General features: G+C 34.3%; 1 protein-coding gene across 1 annotated transcript in view; it reads left to right on the top strand.

Annotated features, from left to right (window-relative positions):
- The window catches only part of LOC108745707 (protein-tyrosine sulfotransferase), an 84,606-nt gene that overhangs the window by 55,712 nt on the left and 23,132 nt on the right, over positions 1 to 5,762 (top strand). The window lies entirely within an intron of this gene.

The following is a 5,762-nucleotide window of genomic DNA, read 5'->3' as shown; positions in this document are numbered from 1 at the left end:
ATATATATATATATATATATATATATATACTTTTTGATCTTAATTACACTTTTATTCCTGTTTCACTCCTGCATATACAATCCATACAGCTTGCGAAGGAATCGATTTTTCATTAATAATCTTCGAGTGATAAATTCGATTAATGTCGAATTGATTTGAAATCGTCTTAAACTGATCGTCGATTTTTCGCAATTCAATTACATCGTTGCTCCGTATAAAGATTACAAAGACCTAAAGCGGGGATTTTGGAGAGACGTACGAGAGTCTCTCTTAACTACCGATGCTATTTGCAGAGAGAGAAAGAGAGAGAGAGAGAGAGAAAGAGAGAGAGAGAGAGAGCTTGACAGAGAGAAAGATCAAATTAATCGCCGGCAAATTAAACGGCGAAAAAAAAAAGAATTGTTGCGCGTTGCGTGTCCACATCTGAAGTCTACGAGATTATACGGCACATCGTTCGCTATCGCTTTTCGATAACAGCGCGTCGTTGGGTATTACTCAACATCAACAATTCAATCCGTATTTCTCCAGGGGAATAGCTGCGTCGTCCGCGCTGGTGTATACCGCGTGTCTTTTGGGAAATACGTTGCTGTAATCTAGCGTTGCATCCAACAACCGTCGCGCGCGGCAGCAACTATTACGGCCTCCTGCAGCTGCGCCGGATGAATCATTTTCGTTATCACCGTTCCAGGCTTTCGCTATTATCCCTACGTTCACTCGCACGCGTAGACGCGAAGAAGTGCGTTAAACTCCGCGTTAACTATCGGGAAGTTCACAATTTTCGAGACGGCGCGCAAGAGCGTCCCTTTTTCCCTTCTTCAGGCTTCTTAAAGGTAAAGTGTGAAATTTAATCAGAAATAGCAGCGTTAGCGCGCGTACTGGATTACCGCTATTTTCCGTTGTTTTCCCGCATCGTCTCTCGAAAGCATGACGTACGTACGTTGAATATGTAAATCACGAATTTAACGGAGAATTTATTCATAAAACTCTCCTGGATCTTTTTCCGCGCGTGCGCGAACAATTTTGATATTCAGTGAAACACGTAATTAAATATTTACGAGCAATTAACGTTATCGCATTTCCACGATCGGATGAATCAATCGAGTATATCTCGTACGAGTTGTCTTTCTTCTTAATTAAATGCGCATAGAGAGAAGTTCCTGTACCATGTACTAGAAGGGATACCGAGAGCTTGGTACATCTAACGCAGTAATCGATATGACTTTTACACGGGCGGATAGATTGCCTTTCCGAGTAATAATTAGCGTCTGGCTCGAAGTTTATCGTACTACCGTGAGTGTAATTTCCCCCGAGGATAACGGAACGGCCGCATTGTAAATTTGTGGATACACACGGATAGCCTTGAACGCATGAAATATTCCTTCAAGCTAAAACCGATTTCTCATGTTCGCGCAAGGTAAAAATTATTTTCGTCTCTATTGCCTGATAATGATTGTATTATCAGCGTTAAAGACGATGGTTCATTGAAATTAAGTGCTTCGAAAAATTCTGGAAATAATTTATGTACGCCATGCTAAAAATATATCGTTTATGTGCCTTTCTAAGCAACACGCGTACTGTGAGAAGTTTTTTTTTTATACGGTTTATATGGTTTATACTTTATATTTTCTCTTCCCTCCTTCCTTTCTTACGTATTATTTAAAAACTCGGTAGGAGAAAAGATTTTGAGATAAAAAATTTTGATCGGCGTCACGGTATATACTTTACAAAAATTTTTCGCATTATTTTCGCATTGTTATACAGGTTATACGAACAAAAAAAAAATAGAGATTGCAAGATTTTAGTTAAAATTATTCAACTTTTAGTTGATATTTCCAACCGAAGAAAAATACCCTGACTTTTTCCGCTTTTCCGAGAAAGAGCTGACAGCCCGAGAATTACGAAAACAGTCAATGTTTACCGGCCATGTTTTTTGTCTTCCAGGTGCTTTCATTAACAATGACGTGGACGAGTGCGTGTTATTAAAATTTGCAAAAGTTTTTGTTACACATACCCGTACGATGTATCCGCGGAGCGAAATAAGAGAAAGAAAATATTATGTATACGTATATTATGTTGGGCTACTAAAATTCATTTGTGCAACGAAAATAGAGATTAAGAGATAAATTAGAAAGATCTAGAGAAAGGCCTAGAAATCGCACATCTCTCTCAATTTTATATATCATCGCGATGATGACAGAATATTTTCCGAGGAAAGGATTTTCCGGCGTAATTATCCGAAGCTGTTGAAACGTTGATTTTTCAAGAAAGTCTACTTTCAATTATCTAAATATGGTATGGTTAAGGAAATATCCCGGTAAGTTCCGGGACACCGTGTATATATATGTCTTTTTACGGCACACTTTTCACAGCTCCATCCGGTTTACATAGATACTTTTAACCCTTCACGTACATCCAGGGCGTGCAAATAGCTTTTAGGAGGCCACCGTTGCCTCTTTTATCGACGCAGCACGATGTTCTGTGCTCTGGCGAAGTTTTTTTTTTAAATAAAGAGTAAATTGTACTTCTTACGGCGCATGTAGCAAAAACGGATGAAATGACAACATCGAGCTGAACGCATTTTCTTTCAATTACATTTAATGCCTTTGGGACGGCGGTTTCTTTGTCGAGCATGTTAAATTCCATTAAGAAACTTGCTAACGAGAAACGTTGACTCTAAGCTATGATAAACTGCTTGAAAAATCTGTACTCGAGTACTTTAACTATAGAATATTTATAAATATTTTCATATTAGAAGTTGCTGTTTTAAAAAAATTTGTTAAAATACATTGGGGAAAAAAAGGAGAAATGGAGAAAATGTTTACATTTAAAATATCTTTTCAAAAACAAACGTTTAATAAAATACATTTTAGCTTTAAATGTTTTAATGTTTCAACATTTTAAATCCAAATATCATGGTGTTTTAATGATTGAAAACGCCCAAAAGTATTCTATGTGTATTCTTCTTTTATGAATGTATTTATTTATTTGTTTCTTTAATAAAATATAATGAATTAGAACTAAAGAGTATCAATTAATTAGAATTAATTTAAATATTTAAACATTTAACAGTACTAAATAATATAGATATTATATTATTAACACAACATTTAAACACACTAGTGGATTAACATTCGATTGAATTTAACATCAAGAAGGTATTCTTTTGTTGTTAGCGAAAGATGATAGGTACGCACAATATAGAATAGGTTGCAATTAATTAAAAAATTCAAGTTAAGATTAAAAAATTGCTAACTTGAGTAATAATCTCTCTTGATATTTCTGTTCCTGATGGAAAGATCAACTCTAAATTGGTCAAAGAATTCGTAGATGAAAAGTGGCTCCACTAAGGTCTAGGACACCATGTATAAAAGAGAGTTATTAACTTGAGCCCGGGAAGAGTAGCCGTATTCGCTTTGCTGTATGTATTTCGCTAGAGAATTTAATAAGCTACCTGCCTTCCCTTCCTCCACCTCTCCCTCTTCTCTTCTTCTTCGTCTTCTTCATCTTTCCCATCCATCGTAGTGGAATGCATTCGATGCTCGAAACAGCACTTTCCGCTAACTTATAACCCATGGCGCATAAACGATCCGCTGCAATGTTACTTGCGCTCATAAAAAAAGAGTTATTATAAAAGAGATGTTATGAAACGATGTCTGGTATCTTCGAGCGTATAACAGGTTTTAAAAGCTGTATTCAGATAATAGAGATATTACTTTAGATATAAAGCAGAGCGGAGTTGTACCACTTTTTGATGCATTTCTCACAATAATATTTATGTTTCTGAACAGCACATATTGAATATTTAAAGATTGCGTTTATGTTCTCAAGGAACAATCATGATTGTACAATGTAGTTGTAAACACATCATTGCAAAGAGATTATTAACATACTTGTTGTTGTAAATTTTCATATTATTTTAAAGTTGAAACAGAATAGCCCCGTCCTATACTACATACAATAAATACTAAATATTTATTATTTACAGTAAAACCTCTTATATGTGTATAAATTCTTTTAAATATACAGGATGTTTGAAAAACTATTCAGCATTTAGGTATATGGTGGATATAGTACACATTATACTGAGTAAAAAGGTTTTAATGAACAAAGGTCGGAAAGCTCAACCGTTTCTGAGATATAAATAATTTTGTATGTTAGTGTTATAACTTATATATATACTTTCTACGTGTCATATGCGACTTGAAGATTTACCTCGGTGTTTACAAACCGCGCTCTGACTGTTCTGATTCAATTTCCATACATACATTTTTTTTTTATAATGAAAAATTTCACCTGGAATCAGTATAGTTGGCATCAACCATTATGATTGGATAAGTATTACGTGAGATCACTTTATTAGAACCTGTAATTCTCTCTTTAAATAAACTATCAGTGCTTATCTCAATTTCTCTCTTTTCACGACATATTATATAAATGCTGAATGATTTTTTAACACCCTGCTTTTACATATTAGGTGTAGTAAAAAGTCATCGCGTATTTTTTAGCTCAAAGTTGTATATACAATATCTTCGTCAATAATGAATGAAATTCAAATTTAAAAAGAGGGTTTTAAAGCTTCAAATCTCTACTTTTAAAAGCTTATCACATTTTTTAAGTTTATATGAGTTTGATAATTTTTACATACCAAAAACTACGAGCTGAAAAAGACGAAAAATTTTCTTCTCACTTTGTGGATTTGTAACGTGTCCAAAACGAATTTGAGAAAATTTTCGATTACATATCGTGAAAGCTTGATACTTGCCCTACAAAATCGTATTTTTTTAATATTCCTACGACTTTTGATTACTGAGTTATCGCGGATTAAATAAAAGAATTATTTTGACTTTAATTGCTCATAACTCCATTAAAAATTGTCGTATCGTATAATTTAAAAAAGAGATTTTTAAAGCTGAAACTTTACTCTATTAAGATATATTTATATTGTTGGTAAGAAAGTAATTGCGGTTTTTACTGATAGATGTCTTTTAAAAAAACGCGATGACTTTTTACTTAACCTAATATATGCAAATGTCATCTTTTGACATTATTATTATTAAGCAAGTGCGTGCACGGGACACACGTGTACTTTTTTATTCTAGATAATATAATTTATAACACGCTTTTTTTACAGCTTTTATAAAATTTATGTTTGTGTTTGTATTCATTAAGCCATAATGGTCTCATTTAAAAGGATTGGAAAGGTCTCGTTTTCTAACGAACGCGTTTGTCCTGTGACATAACGCGGTTCGTATATTAATTACCTACTGAAAAGCTATTGTGCAAGAGAAATGTCCTTTCAATGCGCGTCTCTGGCTGTGTCACTACCAAAGTTAATGAATAAATGTAAAGCTAGATAGTGTTGGCAAAATATTGTAGAAAAAATATGAGGTGGACTATGAAAAAGAGAGAATTTTCCTGATTTATTTTCTGTAATATAAATATGTCAACGATATGTAACATTATACATATATGTAGACAAAGAGAGCTCTGATTCATCTGCTTCTAACTAATACATTTATTCTCCTGCACGGTACGTTCGCTATACTAATTATTTCGACATTGTTCTCGATCCACGAATACCACGTTGTACGCGCAACGTTTGTTAATTGGTCACAGCAGCATTTGATCGGGTTCGAGCAAACAGACCGGTTTGTTTGTGTCCGAAACGCAATAACGCACTCAACGTGGTCGCGTTTCAAAACTGTGTCTTTCTCTCTCTCCCTCTGTCTCTCTTTTAGAGAGATTTAGTAAGATCCAATATT

This window comes from Trachymyrmex septentrionalis, unplaced genomic scaffold, assembly GCF_001594115.1.
Source record: "Trachymyrmex septentrionalis isolate Tsep2-gDNA-1 unplaced genomic scaffold, Tsep1.0 scaffold148, whole genome shotgun sequence".
Classification (NCBI taxonomy): domain Eukaryota; kingdom Metazoa; phylum Arthropoda; class Insecta; order Hymenoptera; family Formicidae; genus Trachymyrmex; species Trachymyrmex septentrionalis.
This window is presented reverse-complemented; position numbering and strand designations above follow the sequence as displayed.